The sequence below is a fragment of the Zalophus californianus genome, chromosome 5 (genome assembly GCF_009762305.2).
Source record: "Zalophus californianus isolate mZalCal1 chromosome 5, mZalCal1.pri.v2, whole genome shotgun sequence".
Taxonomy (NCBI): Eukaryota; Metazoa; Chordata; class Mammalia; order Carnivora; family Otariidae; genus Zalophus; species Zalophus californianus.
Genome location: NC_045599.1, coordinates 21,426,504 through 21,446,658, shown reverse-complemented (window position 1 = coordinate 21,446,658; position 20,155 = coordinate 21,426,504). Strand labels below are relative to the sequence as shown.

General features: G+C 44.6%; 1 protein-coding gene across 5 annotated transcripts in view; it reads right to left on the bottom strand.

Moving 5' to 3' along the window:
• The window catches only part of MEGF10 (multiple EGF like domains 10), a 164,640-nt gene extending 144,964 nt beyond the window's left edge, over positions 1–19,676 (bottom strand). For 3 of the 5 annotated variants that reach the window (XM_027607064.2, XM_027607061.2, XM_027607065.2), the window contains exon 1: positions 19,084–19,676. The gene's annotated coding sequence lies outside the window, so the exon portion shown is untranslated. Of the gene's footprint in view, positions 1–11,455; positions 11,566–18,946; positions 19,051–19,083 lie in introns of those variants that run through there. The other 2 variants (XM_027607063.2, XM_027607062.2) reach the window with 2 other exon arrangements.
• Between the last annotated feature and the right edge of the window lie 479 nt (positions 19,677–20,155).

The following is a 20,155-nucleotide window of genomic DNA, read 5'->3' as shown; positions in this document are numbered from 1 at the left end:
CCCCCTGCTCATGCTCTCTCTTTCTCTCTCAAAATGAATAAATAAAATCTTTAAAAAAAAACCCAACAAATATTGTATGATTCTACTTATACGAGGTATCTAGAATGGTCAGATTCATAGAGTCAGAAAATGGAAGGGTGGTTGCCAGGGGCGGGAAGCAAAGGGGAAAATGGAGAGTTGCTTTCTGCCGGGTACAGAGTTTCAGTGTGGGAAGATGAAAAAGTTCTGGAGAGGGAGGGTGGTGATGGTTGCACACCATGTGAATACATTTAATACCGCAAAACCCTACCCTTAAAAAAGGGTTACATGTTAATTTACCACAATAAAAAAAAGAAAGAAAGAAAGAAATATCTAGAGTAAGCCAAATTCTAAGAAGTAACAGATGACTGCCCAAGAGATAGGGGACTCCTGTTTGCTTCTTTTTATTACCCATCTGCATGATTAAAACAAACATTCACACATTCTTCCACGGCGCATGCACGGCCCTGTAATCGGGTAGCGAGAACCCGAGGCAAATGTCAGCAAGCATAATAACAACGATGTAATCCTCCGTTGGCCCCAGACCCATCACTGCCTCCTCCTGGGGGCCAGAATGTCTCCTCTCCTGCTCTCCCAGAGACGACAATTCCTTCAGAACCCAGACCCAGAAACGCAACAAAGCGCCATCTGACTATCCCTCAACTTGAAGCAAATGGAAACCAAAGGGCATCACACATTCCAAAGTCACTGTGCCAGGTTAGAATTCTGGCTCTCCGCTACTTGTTGGCCCGAATTCGGAGTCGATTGTTTGACTTGGAACAAAGGCACGTAGAGGGTTTGACTTGGGTGTGCTTCTTTACTTTCCTAGAGAAGTTCTAAGGAATTTGAGGTTTGGGAGGAACTTGCCTTCCTCGATTTCAATTCTGAATTCCTCACCTTGGATTTTCTGGGTCACAACAAAATGGCTTTGCTTTGGGGTTTGGGTCTCCCACCCCTCTCCCTGCTGAGGAAGTTAGGGTTACATGAAACAATGCCTTCTTGAGTACAGAATGCAGCTCTCAATCCCCCCCAGGGCAGGTAGTCCTGCGGACCAGTTGTTATTTACAAGACCTATAGGGAGAAAGGGGCTTAAAAGATCAAGTCACACTGCACTTCCCCACAAAGCAGGCCACAGCTGTACCCCGGCTTCTGAGCAACTGCTCTGCGAGCAGACAGCAAGACCTCTGTTGTCCTGCGGGGTCCGATCAGGTCACTGCATGTGGCGCGGATTAGAGAGTCCCGGTCCTCTGCTACCCAGCAGGCCAGAAACCTCCCCAACCACGGCTCTGTGCCATCACCTGACTCTCTTCGGGGTCTCTTGGGGAACAGGAGCAGATACCAGACGTCATGAAATGTGTAAAAGCTAACCGTTTCTTTCTTTCTTTTTTTATTTTTATTTTTTTAACATGTGTGTTAAGTTTTAAAAAGAGAGAAAGAGAACAGTTCATTTTTATCCGTTTTCCCAAAGATCTGTCATAATGGAGCGGAAGCAAATGTATCCATAGGAGAAGATTTGGACTTGGTCTGAAGTTAGCTAAATTTTGGGACTTCCCTGAAGTTACGCTCTAAGGGCAAGCGTCCCACATGTTGGTCACAGGCTGTGCCCTAACCAGGAGCCGACACAGAGGAAGAGCCCGCAGGAAAATAGCTGTCCCCAAAGCTTGTCCTCAGTTCCTGCAGTCCATAGAAGGGCGCAGAAAGAGTAAACTTTGTCTGTCACACAGTTGTGCTCCTTGCATTTGGTGTCTAGCTCCGTGGCAGGGCTGTGGCTCTGCTCTCGGGGAGGTGGGCAGTCAGCCCTCAGGACGCAGGAACACTGAAGGGAATCCATTTTAGAAAGTTCTGCTCCCATTTCAAGGGGACGCATGAAAGTTAATTATTCTCTGAGTTTTGTCCTAGGCTGCAAACACCTGGTAACACCCAAAAGCCAGATCCCAAATATGTTCTAGCACATTGACATCAAGAAACCTACCTTCGGTAATTCACAGAATAACACCTATTGTTCACCAGACACTCACCTTTGATTGGACCCTACCGTGGATGCTTGGAGGACCATGTACCCTAAATCCTTCTCTAATATAAACCCTGAACCTCAAGCAGGGACAAGACTCATCCTCTTTTCCTTTCTGAGTCTCCCAGAGACACCATCTGCTGTTCTCTGTCACTGACACTATTCAGTAAGCTCTGTTTCCATTTTCTCTGGCTTGCATCTGATTTCCATCCTGTGTGAAGCCAAGGACCCTCTTGGCTGGTCTTGGGGGAGCCTCCCCTGAGATCCCGGACCCAGCCTGCCTGCATCACTCACCTACCCTGTTCTTACCTGTCCACTGAGTGGCACCCACACGCTCCAGACATGGCCCCAGAGACTTCCTAGTCAAGTTCATGTGGTCGGAACAGGCCTTCCTAACTTCCTCATCTTATAAATAAGGAAACACACACAAAAGAGGTTTGTTTGTTTTTTTTTTTTTTAGCTGCCGAAGATCAAACCGAGGGACAAGATCTTTAATCTCCAGATGAGATACTCATTCTACCGCTTGAGGCTACCTAACAGAGTTCTCTACTGGGGAAGGTATGCTCCCTCACTCAAGAAATGTTTATTTGTTTCACTGAGGAGCACACTAAAATAATTAAAAATTTAACGGTTTAGTGACACTGACCTTAACGTCTGCTCACTTTTCATGCTTTTCATCGGCACCAGGATTGGAAAACACAAACATTTACCTCACACTGATAAAATTCTAAAAGTAGGCAGCTACACTCATGGGTAGCACTGGAATTTCATACTTGGGGGATTCCGCTGACCTCCCACAACTCAGCATAAAGCACACTGAAGGTAAAACTTGAACTGAATCAGGGGAACCTGCGTGGCTCAGTCATTAAGTGTCTGCCTTTGGTTCAGGTTATGATCCCAGGGTCGTGGGATTGAGCCCCGAGTCGGGCTCTCTGCTCAGCGGGGAGTCTGCTTCTCCCTCTCCCTCTGCCTCTATGCTCTCTCTCTCTCTCAAATAAATAAATAAAATCTTAAAAACAACAACAACAACAAAAAACCTTGAACTGACTCAGTGGAGTGAAACTTCCCAAAAGTCAATCTCTCCTTAAGTCATTTTCTTCATCTGGACCTCTTTGCTCTAACTGTCGGCTCTCCACTGGGCCCTTGGGGATCCCTCTGAGGTCTGACACTGACCGCCCACAAGCACCTTCACTTTCCCCCGCGGCTCAGCTGCCAACAACGGCTGCGCCTAAAAAAGAATGGGTGGACGGCCATTGCACATGCCTCATTTTCTGTGGGCACCATGGCCAGAACCAGGCAGAGGCCCGGTCATCTCCCCACGTATCGGGGAGCACACCATGGAAGAAATGGCCACAGTACACACTGAAGGCCGTTTGCTCTGCCTGGGATCTGACTTGTGATGGGTCCAGCTCCTAGGGCAGCCGTCTTTGTTTTAAAGAACTCGTTCTTAGAAGTCAATGACAAAACTTGCCTGGCTTCCACAGCCCTTTCTTTACTCACGAGTAAAGAATCTTCCTGTCAGGCCTTGGTTGCCCCCCTTCTCAGCAGCAGAGCCTGACGCACTCGCCATCAAAGGAAAGAGAGAGGCCACGTCAGCCCCTAACACAGAAAAACACTGTGGTCTCCCGTATGTGCCAGTGAATGAATCTACATGCCGCTGGACCCTAATCTCGTGGTTCCCTTTTTCCAAACAGTTACAACCTGGCCAAAAAAAAAAAAAAAAAAAATGAAGAACACTCTTCCAAATTCTCTGGCTAGACAGCAGTTCCCCTAGGTCAAGCTATGAGAAATCCTTCTTGGATAGAGAGTTGATATGTGTCCGTCTGAACACCTGAACTCCGGACAAGGTGAGAAAGATCAGAGTTTGGTCCTCTAGGAAGAGGGCTACGCGTAAGCACATGTTTGAAATTCTAAAAGCAAATTTATGGGATCGCTTTCAGAAGATCTCTGGACTTCGTAACCATACGATATCCTCAACTGAAGACAGTTATGCTGGGAGGTGACAATCGGACCCAGACGGTTAGCTTATAGGATGATCACCATCATAAAAATTAAACTCTCCAGAAGTGATGGGCTGGGGGGAGGCCCTCTGAATGGTCCCCAGAGGCTGCACAAACAAAACTACAAAGCGTCATTTACATACTGCCTTGAAAGAAAGGCAAGGATTTTTTTTCCCCCTAGCTCTAGCTTGGCAGAGTTCCACATCATAAGCTTTTTTGTTCTCGCTTTTGAATGGCAGAAGGAAAGTGCCTTTGCCCCAGGCGGGTCTTCACCAAAATAAAAGTGGGCCATCTAGCCAGCTCTCCTGAGGAACCCTCTGCACCTGAATCCATGACTGGGCTCAGAGGCAATCATGGCCCTTCCTGGAGGAGGACCTCCCCGCCTTGGTGTGAGGAACCATCTCGCCTCTCCCAGCCGAGGACAGGGGCTGCCTTGCTGGCATGGCCTCCGTTACTCACCCTCCCTCAGAGTCTCTCCCCTTCAGTCCTGCATTCTATGAAGGAGTAGCTAGGGCGTCGGTATTTCAAAGCCCGAAAATCCAAAGGAGAAACTGTGCGAGCTCTTCCTTTGCCTCCTGTCCTCCTAACAATAGCTTGCACTTCCCGTTGACTATTTCACTGTGCAGAAGCACCTCCACTAGAGGAAAGATTGGGTGTCTTGGGGAAGTTTGAGTCAGGCAGTGACGCTCCCTTGCTGGTATATGGCAGGTGACAAGGTCAAGATTATCCATTGGAGTGAAGATTGGGACTGAGGGTCAGGTTCACTTTTTCATGTGATTCTTACATCCCTGTAGTTCTGAATAATCTTGAAATTGATCAGGTCTATGAGGATTTAAGTACTTTGTCTATTTTTTTTTTTAAAGAAGAAAACAGAAAAAGTCAGCATGTCCTGGGTCTGCTCAGACTGCCTTAACAAAAACACCACAGACTGGGTGACTTAACAGAAATACATTTCTCACAGTTGTGCAGGCTGGGAAGTCCAAGGAGAAGGTGCTGGCCAGTTCAGTTTCTGGTGTGAGCTCCCCTCTGACTCACAGATGGCCTCTTCCCTGGGTTCTTAAGAGGATGGAAAGAATAAGCTCTGGTGTCTCTTCCTCTAAGGCCATCAGCTCTATTGAATGAGGGCCCCACATTATGCCCCATTTAGCCCTTTATCGCCCCCTCACAGGTCCTATGTCCAAAGACAGTCACAATGAAGGACAGGGCTTCCATATATGAATTTTGGGAGATACAATTCAGTCCATAGCAATATGTTTGACCATTTGGGGACTGAAAGGCAATAAATACAGGTCCTATGGGCTCAAGGAGCTTAAAAGCTAGAATCCATTTATTCTAGAAGTAGAAGGGCCCTCAAGGTCTATGCAGTCTCTTCCCGTAAGCTCCAAGGATTCCTTCCAGGCACATTCCAAAAATGTGCCTCCCGGAGAGGTGGTTGGCTATGTCACTGCTTCACAGAAGGGGACACAGAGTCACAGACATTTGAGGTTGTCTGTGGCACTTGTGAAATTAAATTCAAGCTCTGGCTGAGTCTCCAAAGGGAGACCTGAGGTGCTAAGGTCTGCAACGTCGACCACATTCCTCATCACCAGACTCCTAATGCTGACAGGGCAGTACTTCTCAGACCAGCACATTGATAAAGGCTTCCTGATTCAGAATGTAAGAGGAGCATTATCCGGAAGCTTGTGCCCAAGCCAAGATCAGGATTGTAGTTTGTCAGAGAGAGGAACTTTGTTGTTTTCCTGAAGTATGAAGGCAGAGTTTGTACGCTAAGTAATTTGACAAGGTCAACATCCAAAATAGTATGGCATCTTAAAGACCTTAGACCTGAGATGCCCCACAGCAGGTCTCTGCAGGAGCCTCCCTGGTATTAAAAAGATAAGTGACCTCAACAAATCCTTGAGTTGAAACTAATCAGATACAAATAAACAAATAAAACTTACTGAGCATTTACTATATGCCAGGTAGTGTCTTTTATATTCATCATACTAAATAATCCTCATAACGGGTCTATGAGACAGCTACCGTTATTACCCCCACTTAACTGATAAAGAAACTGAAGTCTGGAGTAACTGGTTCAGGGTCATACATCTAGCACACATTGGGACAAACCAGGACTTAAATCCAGGAAGTCTGGTTCTAGAACCCACACTCTAAACCACTACATGAGAGCACACCTGGGCATTAAATTTCCAAGTACATTTGTCCACTGGACATAGCAGTCAGGGCTTAAAATGTTGTACCAGAACGCAAATCCAAGAGGGCAAGGACCTTGTTTATCTTCGGTATCATCCCATTCCGACCAAGGGAAATCACATGGAAGGTGACAGGTGTTCAATAAATATTTACTGAATGAATGAAGAACAGATTATGTGAGAAAGTCATGAAATTACTGTACTATTCTCCTCATTGTCTTCCATTTTTATATGATTTTCTACTCCTATCATCACTGGTAACCTTTTGCTATCCACTGCCAGGTAAATTTAAGCAGCTTTCAAAGATTTTCCAACTTGCCTCCAACGTACACCTCTGACCTCCTGTGCTGATACTCCATTATAAAACACTCCCCTCTGGGCACCTCCGCCAGCCCTCACCCCTGCCCCTCCCACTCTCACCCTGGCCGTGTGCATTTCTACCAGCTGGGGTGCTCTCTCAGTCTTCGTCAATTATATGAAGCTCCCTTATCTTTCAAAGTCCAGTCTCTTCTAAGAAGCCTTCTCTCATCACCAGAGTCCCAGAGATCTCTCCCTCTCCTAAGAAGGATATTTGGAACATATCACCTGCTTCTTCATCCTTTCCTGTCTCACAAACAGATGGAGGGCAGGGGCCATGCCTTGTCATTTTTGGTATTCTCCCCAACATACAAAAGGCTTGGCCCAGGTACGCCTAGGTGGCTCAGTCGGTTAAGCATCAGCCTTTGGCTCAGGTCTTGATCCCAGGGTCTTGGCATTGAGCCCCACATCAGGCTCCCTGCTCAGTGGGGAGTCTGCTTCTCCCTCTCCCTCTGCCTGCCGCTCCCCCTGCTTGTGCTCTCTCTCTCTCTCTCTGTGTGTGTCTGACAAATAAATAGATAAAAATTCTAAAAAAAAAAGGCTTGGCTCAGACACATCAAGAGCAGAGACTGACTGATGCAGATACATCTCATCTAAATGCAAAACACCTACTGATGTAAATAAATAAAGGTCAAAATATTTCATTGAGGTAAAATACACACAACATAGAATTCATCATTCTAACCACACTGTGCAAATATCACCATTACCTAGTTCCAGAACATTTTCATCACCCCAGAAGGAAACCCCATGCCCATAATAAAATCACTGCCCATTTCCTCTTCCCCGGGCCCCTTGCAACCACTAACTTACTTTCTGTCTCTATGGATTTGCCAACTCTGGACATTTCATATAAATAGGATTATACCGTATGTGGTCATTTGTGTCTGGTGTCTTTCACTTAGCATCCTGTTTCCAAGGTTCATCCATGTCCTTGATAGCATGTATCATATTTCATTCCTCTTAAAGGAATGAGTAATATTCCACTGTATGCATATATGAAATTTTTTTCATCTAGTCTCCAGTCAGTAGTCAGTGGAAATTTGGGTTGTTTTCGTTTTAGTTACTGTGAATAATGATGATATGAACATTTGTGCACAAGTTTTTGTTGGAACACTTTTTTTTTTAAAGATTTATGTATTTATTTTAGAAAGAGAGCATGCGCCACGGGGAGCGGCAAAGGGAGAGGGACAGAGAATCTGAAGCAGACTCCTTCATAACCCTGAGATCACGACCTGAGCTGAAAGCAAGAGTCAGATGCTCAACCGACTCTGCCATCTAGGCGCCCCTGGAACACTGTCATTCGGCTGATATCCTACTAGGAAAGAACAAATTCATTAACTAAAAGCCTCATCCTGATTCTATAGTAGGTATGAAACTTTCCTTTTTTTTTTTTAAAAAAAGATTTTATTTATTTATTTGAGAGAGAGAGAATGAGAGACAGAGAGCACAAGAGGGAAGAGGGTCAGAGGGAGAAGCAGACTCCCTGCCGAGCAGGGAGCCCGATGAGGGACTCGATCCCGGGACTCCAGGATCATGACCTGAGCCGAAGACAGTCGCTTAACCAACTGAGCCACCCAGGCACCCGAAACTTTCCTTTTAGTATAATACTATCTTCATGAAAAAACACTGATGCCTGTGTGTAAATTTAACTGTTGTATTCCAGAGTATTTTAAATTTCTTATAGCTTATATTTTGTGTCAGAAACTATTTCTAATGTCCGTGTTTAATTAATGGGATCTGACTTAAGACCTTGGATGATTCTTTCATAAAAGGCATAAGCAATGGGGCTCCCGGGTGGCTCAGTCGTTAGGCGTCTGCCTTCAGCTCGGGTCATGGTCCCAGGGTCCTGGAATCAAGCCCCACATCGGGCTCCCTGCTCAGCGGGGAGCCTGCTTCTCCCTCTCCCACTCCCCCTGCTTGTGTTCCCTCTCTCGCTGTGTCTCTCTCTGTCAAATAGATAAAAAAATCTTAAAAAGGCATAAGCAAACCTTATTCCTATTATTCTTCCCTCTTTTAAGATTATTTGGTGTTCGGTAATGATAACTGATATTGATTGGGAGCATACTATGTGCCTACCACTATGCTAAACGTAACTCTCTTCAAAGTACATACTGTTCACATTTCCCAGGTGATGGAAGGAGGCTTGGAGAACTTAAGGAGCCTGCCCAAGGCCACAAAGGTTCAAGGGGTGGATGTGGGATCCTGAGCCAGGTTGTCACATGTCATATGGTAAATGAGAGGACCAGCCAGGACTAAACCCAGACCATCAAAATCTTGTCTCTTAACTCATGACTTTAATCCCATGTTTGTGTAAATCAACAATTAACCTTCTAGTCCAATACCTAAACGAAGTGTACAGAATGGATATGCAGACGTCTCACGGATGTCCTAGAGCCATTTCAAAGCCAAGAACTCCCAAGTTCTCCTTAAAAACAAAACAAACCCTCCTGTTCTCTCTGTTTGAGTCTACTAGCTCCACATTGTAACAGCAAACCTGGCTTTGATGACCCACACTGTGATGGCTGATGTCCTCTAGATAGAAAAAGACCACAGGCTGAGCTTATGCCGGGAGCATCCTCTTGCTTATGGTATTGCTCCTGGAGCTCACTGTGGTACTCAGGAAGTGACGGCTGAAATAAGCAAGAGAGAGGAGCCCAAGACCCCACACCTCCTACCGCTAAGTTGCAGTTAGCAAAATGGGAGAAAAAAGAAATAAAAGCATTCCAATATTAGACTTCAGGAAAGATGTTACCTAAAGACTCAGAAAAAAATAAATAATGTATAGAGTCTTTCTCTGATTTTTCCCGACAGATTACAATGAAGGAGGTGAGTAATGGGAATGAGATTTGCTAGTTGGCCAACTTGGAGGGATGCTTGTGTTTTAGATTCTCAAGAGGGGGGCTCTGCTGACACTGTTGATTTCTTAGGCACTGGATGTGCTGCCTAGAAAAGTAAAAACAATCAACTATGCTGGGGCTGGTCCATCGCTTTCTGACCCTGGGCTCTACCAACTATGGAAGGAAGGGCAAATTCATGGACATTTAAAGCTCCAGGCTTTCCCAGCTCCACCAAGATCCAAATTATATGACATTTGGGGTTCCCAAAGTTTACTGTTCTCTATCACTGCTACAGCTTAAATTCTATACTAAACATTATGCTTTAAAATTTTTTCGAGCGTTTTAAGTATAAAATCCATACAAAAAAGGACACAAACAGAATTGGACAGCTCAACACATTTTCCACCAAATGAACACACACATGTAACTGACGCCCAGATTAAACAGAACCATGTCTGCCTTTCAGGAGCCCTCCTCGGGGCAGGGCTCTAATTCTGACACAAAACGAAGTCCCCACAAACACCCTGTGCCTTAAAAAAAAGCATTTAGTGCTACTTGGGACATAACCACAATAAAAGACAACATATCACTTCCCTATTTTTTCAACAAAAGCTGCATCAACCCAGAAGTTCAAGCCGAGCACGGTACTCATCCCTCATAGCACCGAGCAACGAGCCTCTCCAAATTGCAGGAATGGAGCCAAATGAACAGCCTAATGACAACGAAGTGAAACTTAATTAACTCATCAGGAGCATGTTTAACACAATCCTTTTGCCACCTGCAAAGAATAGGCTTGTCTTCCCCTTCTCCACTTCACAGGCCCCTACATCACTGGTAAAAGCAAATATCCACTCAGTAAAGTATAAACAAACGGCAAGGAGTTGGGGGAAGCGGAGGTCTGATGAAGAAAATAAAGCCACTTGCCTTTCTGCAATCCACTTGCTTCTTCTTCTTTAATGGATTTACAATGATAGTCTATCATCAAGGTGCAATGGCAGACTTAATTACAAGGAGCCCTAAGTGACCTCGAGAAAATCAATAATTGCCCTCTCCTGGGTACAAACCTCCTTCAGCCTAATCCTCCCAGCTAGGAAACCTCTTATCTCAGAGACAAAAAGATTCCTACTGGCCAATGAGCACCAGCTGCCTGAATACTCTTTGTAAATGGTCTTTCTACATCCAGAAAAGGCTTTCCCCATTTTACCCCACTCAAGGCTGTATTCTGGGCCTAACTAAAAAAAAGAAAAAGAAAAAATAGCCACCTACAAATATCCACAGGAACCAGGGACTAAGTTTCCTTTTGAAGGAAACTCAGAGTCAAAGGCTGAATGAATGACATACTTTTTCATAAAGGGAGTAATCAGGCTAAACGAACAATCCTGTGCGAAAAGTCTGTGACCTTTGCTGAGGCTATGACCTTGAATTTGAATCCTGGGACACAAAGAATGTAGCTAATTGTTGAGCTCTGGATTAGATCTTTACAGGAAGTTTGCAAGCCTTTTCCTCAGGGCTAGAATCCAGTTTGGAAGTTGGGGTTGAGGGGTGGTATGGAAATGATTTCTAGGGAATCCCCCAACATCATAACTGTTAAATAGATCCATAATTTTCTACTGGAATTAACTGTATTTCAATCTTAAAAAAAACTTCTCAGTTTCAAATCTTAGATCTAAATCTAGATTTGGGAAGATTATGAACACGTCACGATATACACAGTAACCATACCCTGGAACGAAGAATCGTTCTATGAGGTCATAGGCCTTGATTTATACTTTCGGATCAAACACCTGACTTTGAGGGACCTAGGGAAAAGAGGCAGAGAGAATGTGCCTCCCCATGGACAGAGAGGTCTTTTTTATTTTTCAAATCAATAATAAAACGCTGCAATAAGTCAGTGAAACATACTCGGAAATAATTCTTCATTAGCCCAAGATCAACTAGGAGTTCTAACAGACTTGTTTCCCTAACGCCACATCTCACGGTCCCAAACCAGATTAATGATGCTTCCACAGAATTACTTTCCTCCTTCCCAAATCCTACCTCGGACACATTGCTGCAAGTAGTTTAACTGTGAAAGGCCTTGACCTCCTTTCTTTGTCTCTCCGATTCAAGTGTGTCTGTTTCCTTGGGGCTACCAAGCTCAGTTGGATGGCTAGCCGAAGCAGAATGTAGCATCAGCCAACCCCGGAACAATGGGCCCCTTTCTCTGCTGTCACATGAACAGCGTTGTGTTACAGCCATTGTCCCTGCAAGCAGAGAGGGAGAGGCATGGGTTCTCACAGACCAGCTATTCTCCCTGGCCCCCTCTGACCAAGTCACTAAAATATTTTACAAGAAGAAGAAAGAAAAAGCAAAAAGAGTTGTGCCTTCTGAATGCAGCAACAGAGCCCTAAAGAGGATTGCAGTGCATCCATGGACCACCTGCTTCAGAACACCTTGTCAAAAATACACACCCCAGGGCCCCACAACACACCTACTGAGTCCAAATCATGAGAAGGGAGCCAGGATCTGCTGGTGATTCTCAGGCCTCTGTTTGAAAACAGGCTGCATGGAGGCCTCAAGCCTTGCTAGGCTCACTCATGGCCTGAGTGTGCACATCTCTCTGTTCAAGAAAGGCACAGGAGATGGGGGGCTAGTTGATACCATGGGTACCAGATCCCAGTGTGGGGGACACACCAGGAGAAAACAGGTGAGAATGATCAGAATGATCAGGGCACCAAGGAACGTGGAGAATGAGACTGGAAATTAAAAAAAAAAAAAAATTGCTGGTCAAAAGGGAAAAGGAATTTGAGGGTTGGGCCAGCAACAAGAACAAAGAGGGAGGTACAGAAAAAATTGCAGGAAGACTCAGAAGTAACCTAGCAGAGGCTGGAGCCTTCAGAAAAAGATGGACAGGAAGAAAGCTCCATTGGTGGTGTGGACAGATGGCTTTTAAAAAACATACGGGTTTCATATTTTTCATTTTAAATAATTTAATTATTAAACAGTAACCATTAAAAATATATGAAATGATCATAGGTAATATATAACAATTATAACAATAATTAATAACATAAATGGTTTAATCGCTTTAAGATGTGAACTTCCTCCACAGTCCCAGGCCTTAAAAGCCAGCCACTCAGAGCTACACGTTGGATGATATTTTACAAAGTGAAAGAAAGAAGAAGTGATATCTGTGTGTCAGTGGACAACTTCAAGTCCAAAGAGACAGTACAGCAATGGGACATGATAATCTCTAAACGGAAGATCTTAAGGGAAACTATGAATTCAGATCCAGATGATGCTAGAGAAACCATGGCCCCTGACCCCACACCGCACCCCCAAGAAGCCCCAGAGATGTTGACTGAATTAACCGTTTCCTCATTTCACACCTTCTCCTGGAATGGGGCTCCATTTTTATGTGAAACCCAATGGATGCCCTAAAGCACATCTGATTTATATAATGAAATGGGGCTCCTCTTGTACCTTGTGCTATGGGAGCAGGCCAAATCTCGTCCTAGAGCTCCTGTGTGGCTACCATGAAATGATTCTCAAATGTTACCTCACCACTCCTATAGAATGCTTTAGCCACTATTGCTTGAAGATGTCTTGCAAATGTCTGTGGCCGCATGTTTGCAGAGCTCATTTCTCTGTCTAAAATGTGCCATAACCCAAATCCTCTCTCTTCGAGGCCTCACCATGCCAGGAAACATTTGGTGTGAGCACACCGAGCCCTCTCTCTCTCAACTGAACTTTCGAAGAAGCTCTCAGAACCGCCCACTGGCCCTTACTACACCCAGCCTTACCTAGTCAGTTGTATTTTTTTATCTTTATTTCTTAAGGCAAGAATTTCAGTAATTCCATATAATAATCGTCCCTATGCCCTATACCCCTAATAAATAATGGATGGGCAAAAATAAACTCAAACCCATTTCTTTTTTAAAGAACACCAAAGTCACATCTTGTCATTAATTCCTTGTCCAAAAACATAAAGTACCCTTCTGAAGATCTCAATGGAGGTAAAAATTTTAAATTTTTCATTTTCATTGCAGAATTAATCCCCTGGGCCCCAAACAAAGATTTTATACTTCCATTTTGCTCCAAAAGGAAAAAAGTAAATTTGTGTTTTGGCTTTCAATTTGCCATCAAAAAAAAATTTTTTTTAAAGAAGACAAACAGGATTCTTTACCAGAAGGTATTTAAAAGGTACATCGTGGGATAATCACCTGTGGCGAGGTCTGAGAACTAACCAGACCTGCGCAGCTCATCCAGATCGGCCAGGATGTTCATGACAAGGCACTCAGTCACCCTGTAGGATGGGGCCTCCTTGCTCTCGAAGATAAGATGTTTTTAACAGATGCTAATATCCCGCACATGTACCTATCAAGATGAGGCTTCCTGTGCTGAAATGGTGTTTTCTTTGTCTTCAAAGTGGGGGGGGGGGGGGAAGGGTACAATTTATTGCCCTCTGTGTTGGCAATTAAAATGAGGTGGTTAAAATGCTTTACAGAGTTTCTTTATCTAAGAGCATAAATCACTAGAAATGAAACAAGAGAGGAAATGACTAGAAATGAAGCTCCATAAGCAGGGTATGTGATCACATTCACACTTTCCAGACAGGCTAATGGCAGAGAACGCATTATCAAATGACATCCGCATGACGACCCACAGTTTTGCAAATAAAGTTGTATAAAGTAAAACAACACTGGTTTGTACTTATTTCTTCCCCATCGTATGAGAAATCTTCTCATCAAGTGTTATTAATGAATAACGGTTTTTAGAAGAGTTAGAACAACCACCGTGAAAAATCATCTTAAATTGTGAAGAAAGGAGAGACTAGAGATAAATACAAAATGTTGGGAAATTCAGACTGAATGAATGAAGAGATCAAGGGACCAGCTAAAAGACTTAGAAGTATATCCAGTCGCAAGCTTAAACTCAGGTTGAAAAAGTTCCCTTTGAAAATAGAACTGAAAAAGAAGACACATCAACAACATCCAGTGATTTTTAGCTCACTCTTAAAATTAAGCTAATTTTGAATACAGAATACTGGGTATACAACCTTGAGAAATGGAGAGCACGGGCAGTTCCTAATATTGCTTTATCTGAAGTCCAAACAATCCGGATGTTTGTACTCCACGTGCTGATACTGCTACCTTCCTGCCCTATGTCACTGGAACTTTCATGCATCAGCCTATGAATGAATACTTTTCGTGGTTTATTTTATGGTGAAGCTGTCCGTGAGCTAAAAGTTCAATTTTTGCAACATGACCATCTTAGTTGTTATCCTGTGATGTTTGTTCACTCATTCAAATGTTATTGCCTGTTTCTATTATCACAAAAATGAGTGGGAAATGAAACAACTAAAAACTTCAAGTAATAAAGAGAAGTTTTGGGTCTCATAAAACTTAATGTAAGTGAGACAAAAAAGCAGGTTATTAGGCATGCCAAAAATGGCAAATCTTTAATCTGAATCAAGACATTTATTGAACTTAAGCAGATCAACTGTTTTTTTTTTTTTTTAAAGATTTTATTTATTTATTTGAGAGAGAGAGAATGAGAGATAGAGAACATGAGAAGGAAGAGGGTCAGAGGGAGAAGCAGACTCCCTGCCGAGCAGGGAGCCCGATGCGGGACTCGATCCCGGGACTCCAGGATCATGACCTGAGCCGAAGGCAGTCGCTTAACCAACTGAGCCACCCAGGCGCCCGATCAACTGTTGTTCAAATGAGAAGGAAATCACCAAAATTACAAAAAGTTCAAAGAAAGAAAAATTAAAGAAAGGAGTGAACACTGAATGCAGTATATAAATGGCTAGATATAATGAGGTATTTCGTAATATACATAGCTCATAGGGTCAGCATTCCTTATAAAATGTAGGCTTTTGCACCATCAATATTTGGACCTGTTTTTAAGAGTGCATCCTGTACTAAAGTAGGAAAAACAGTACTAAGCCAGTCACCACATTTATGATCAAATATAAAAACAAATACAACGGTATGTATAAATTGACAAGCACAGGGCAAAAGTTCTTTATTTTTATTAACATTGGCGCTTCCACCCCAGTGCCCCCACACTGTCATGCACAACAAGAACCATCCCAAATGTATAATAAAATCAGCTCTTGGATCATAGTGCTCCCATAGTGTTGAACATGTAACATTAATTTGGTGGCACTGGGTGTTTCATAAGTCTTAGGATATTCTATCTTGCCCATTTAGCTCTCCAGGTTACTAACTTTGTACACAGTGTCTAGCCAAATTATAAATTCTTGACTGGCTTCTCCACCGCCCTGAGTGCACACATAGGGACCATCCCAAACCCTTTGTGCGCTAAGGAAAGTCAACGAGCATTCATTCATTGCATCTTCCCCCACGTTCTTTAGGCATTTATCATGTAACTATGATGTGCCAGTCATGCGGATAAAGGCTTAAAATAAGGAATGGTAAATTCATCAATCAGTTGCACAAACATCCAGATCACAAATACAGCTGACATAATATAATAGATGTCATATTAAAGTCATCTGCAAAGTAGACTAGCAATCACAAGAGATGTCACTAAGTTTATCAGAGAGAATTAGGAAAAGCTTCAGAGGGTGGGTCTTACTTGAATGTATCTTGGAAGGATAAATGGGTAGTGAGTTGATTGGACTGAAAAGAGGAGCAAAGATATCTCTGGCAGAGAAAACAGCATACACAGAGGAAGTAAAGGCAGGCAATGCATGCTCTTAGGAAGAGAAACCAGATCAAGGTTAGTGGGGCTGGAGGCCAGAGGAAGAGGAGAGCAGAAGAAACAACCCAGAGAAGACGTGCTAGGCTGGTCTTGTGCATCACGTTAAAGAGGTTAGGCTTTACGCTGTTAGTCCAACTGTGATCTTAGGTCACCTCCACCAGATTCATTTAGGGATCTGCTCCAATGCAGATGTCTGGCCCTTGCATCTCAGGTGAAGCCCTGAAATCCGTATTTTTAATAAGCACCCCTGACACTGATCTTACAATCTGGGGAGCTGCCAGAGATGTTTAAACAAGGTAAAGACATGATCAGATTTGTATTTTAGAAAGATGCTGTTAGATCAAGCAATCACAAGGAAGGTAAATTCACTGCTGCTACGTGAGCACGTGACTTGGGTTTGCAATAGGCAACTTGCTGTACTGCACACTTTCCCATATCCCCCAAGACTTCCTGTATCTGAATCAACGTGGAGGGCGCCAGGATTTATATTAGGTTGAGCTGTATGAAATCGCCGTTTTATGTAGGTCAAAAATGGTCAAATTTTGTCAATTTCTCACCATTTAATTTAGCTGAAAATAATGAAATATAAGCAGAGCTACTTTTCCTTTTTTACTAATTATCAGTGCCATTACTCATTTGATTAACATGCAATAATGGAAGTGACAGAATTTATGTACCTAAGACAAACGTTTAAAAAAAAAAAAAAGTTCAAAAGCAACGACTAATGAAGAAAAGCAGCTAATCTAAGGATTGTAGAGACAGAAGGAGCACTGGAGATTACCCAGCTCCTTCCCCACCTCCCTCCCTACAAATTTACGTATGACGAAGGTGATGGGAGAAGTAATGTGCTGGAGGTTATACTGAATATTTTGTTCAATTCCTCAGTGGTATGTCCTCCTCATTTTAACAGATCTTGAAATCATTATGGCTAAAAAGTATTTGGGACTTAGTTCATGGAGAGCTAGCATCATGTGATGCCCTCAAATGCTTGGAATGGGCAGGGGAAGGGGGGACATAAGGCAAACACTCATGCATTTTAAAAATGAAGCCAACGAACCTAAATAATATGGAACCTAGACCAGAGCTTGAAATGCCATAGATGCTTAATAAATATTTACTGAACGTATGAATGATGGACCTCTAAGAAATAGGTTAAAGGAAGTATATTAATATGTGGTGTTTCTAAGGCAGTATGCAGGGTGTAAAGTGAGTGTAGCTTTCCCACCTGCCAACCTGTGCCAAGCACCCTTTGGCACCCAACCATCACCCCTCCTGTAAAATCCCAGTACTGCCACATGCATCTTCCTTTCCTCTGGAAGTGTCCTAGCAGAGAGCAATACAAAGATGGTGTGTGAGATAAATCTGAACACATCTAGTCCTAGGTGGGACTGGAGCCTACATGAGCACAGCCTTCAAAGCTCATCCCAACACAAATGACAGCTAACACTTAGCTATAATATGGTGGTGATACAATGGTTAATAATGTTAGCTATATCCTCATCATAGTAATAGCTAATTACCTGCCAGGCTTAGCAGTCCATGGGCATTGACTCATTGAATCCTTTTCACAATTCTAACAATAAGAAGGATTATTATTATTATTCAGATTTTATAGCTGCAGAGAGAGAGAGAGAGAGATCAAGTGACTTGCCCCAAACCACACAACTGGAAAGTGGCAGGGTTGAGAGTTGACCTCAGGTTGCCTGGTCCCAGAGCCCACCCTCTGCAAAACTCTTTGATCTCAGAGCTGCAAAACAAAAAATACTCTGTAAGCTGACCCTTTGGAGCAGTCATGTCAGGAAGATGGCACTTCTGTATAAAAAGATCCGATTCTAATCTTCATCCATAAGGAATGAAGGATCACCTTTAGTTGAGAAGACCATATACAAAGTGAGACCCAGGATATAAAGGAGAAAGGCAAGAAGAATCAGCAAGGAATGTCATTCTCCTCTGCCTAGGAACAGCATGGATTTCACTGCCTAAGAACTTGTTGGCTAATAAAACCCCAAACTTAAACTTTCTCCTAAGAATTTGGGTCCTCCTAAGAGGATATTATCTAAAGAAACATCAAATAAATCACACTTCATGTACTTAGGGGTACCATCCTTAATTCCAGAAAGAAATATAAAGACAAAAGGTTTCTCTTAAGCCAGGGCTAGAAGTCCTGGATCAAAGTTATTTAAAGGACTAACACAAGATGGATCTTTCTATGTCTTGAAGAATGGCCCCTCCCAACATTCCCCGAGGAGTCTGGCATTGCAACCAGGAAGAGACCCCATCTGATCTAAATCACCAGGCTGTGATTCTGAAACCCCTGAAGGACGCTGAGAACACAGGAAGAGGGAGCATCCCAAGTCTGTGCACAACGTAAGTATCAAGTACTGGAAAAAGAAAAGTTTGGAAAACAAGTCAAGATCCCAGAGAAGTAAAGCTAGTCTGGAAGAAAGGGTCCTGCTGAAACCACTTTTTCATTCTCAGTCTGATTCAACTCCCCAAACCTCCCTACATCCTGCTTTGACACCCGTCAACAGAGAACAAACACAGACAAGCAATGCAAGGGCCGAAATTACGCAAAATAAAATGCGTAACGGAGGTGTCTCTCCAGGAAAAACACTCCAGGAAGTTCCTATTGGGTCCCAAATAACAAGACCAAATGTGAACAGTGACAATAAACCCTTGAGACAACGTAAACAACCCAAGCCTGAACCCATCCCGCCCCACCTCATGTTGCCCCCGCGTCTCCCAACCCAAAACAAACCATCCAGAGTCCGGCCAAGGTCCAGCGGCTTGCCGGAATGGAGTTTGCCCCACTCTTACCCAGGTCCCGGGATCCTGAGATTTGCAGCACAACCCTTTCTGACCGGTTTTCACCCCCACGCCAGTCAGGCCAGAAGCAAAATTTGCTCCAACAGCGCAGTTAGCCTCCAAAGTAGCGTCCCAGAGAAGAGCGATACCTGGGGGTCTCCGTTGAGGCTCCAAAGTGGACACGCGGGAAAGGAGGCCGGTCTCGGCGCGTTTCCAGACCCCTAGTTTTGCGCACGGGGAAAGTACTCGCCGCAAACTTGAACAAGGTTTTCCCGGTCTGGCCCGAGATGCTGGAGGAGGAGGGGAGTAACCCGAGCCGGGGCTGGGATGCGAGCAGTTGCCGCTGCCGCAGCTGCTGCCGCCGGGGCAGTGACCGCAGGGGGGTGTCGCTTGGCGCCGCGCACTCCCTAGTGCCACCGGCAGGATCCTACCCGCCCGGCTCCTGAGTCCCGATCGCGGGTCGCCGCTGCCCGGAGCGGCTTCCACCGCGCAGGAGTGACCCTAGCAAATAGTCAGGTCGCGAAGTTGGCAGACCGTGGGGTCACCGCAAGAAATGAACCAAGGGGGTAGTGGAGAGAGTGGCCGTCTGCCTTTAGTGAGAGCACCCGCGCCAAAGTCCCTGGGAGGTGTTCTAGACCCTCTCTAAGGACTTGGGGTGCTGGGGACAGCGCCGGGCGGCCCGCTGGATGGACGGCACGTCCCCAGTGGTGCCAGGGAAGGATCGCAAATGTGGGACGGAGAAGGGGTGGGTGACCTAGGCGTGCCGGAGTGTGCGATGCGGCAACAAAGTGGTTGGGGAGGTGGAGCGAGGAACTCGCGGGGCGGGGGCGGGGGGGGCGGGTGAGGGAGCCTGCTTTTCAGAGGCGGGGCAAAGAGAACTCCTGGGGCCCCGCAAGAGAATCTTCCCCGGCCCTGGGCCAGGCCTCGCGCGGAGATTTCTTGGGGAAGGGCTCCCTCTGCCGACTAGCCAAGGAGGCCCCGGGAGACAAATCACAGAAAAAATGACGAAAAGGTTTTTCTCCATTTGTGGGTTAGCCAAGAGGTGAATTCTGCAATCTGCTTCTCCAACTGTCCACCTTCTTCTTCCCTACCTAAGAATTTCCAGGCTTCCGAACAATGCAAGCAGACACAAACCTCAAACTGCTGGACAGTTCTTATATTCAGGTGGATTCTATCATCTCTCGCCACCACCACCCCTCCAAAAAAGTCCTGTGCTCCATA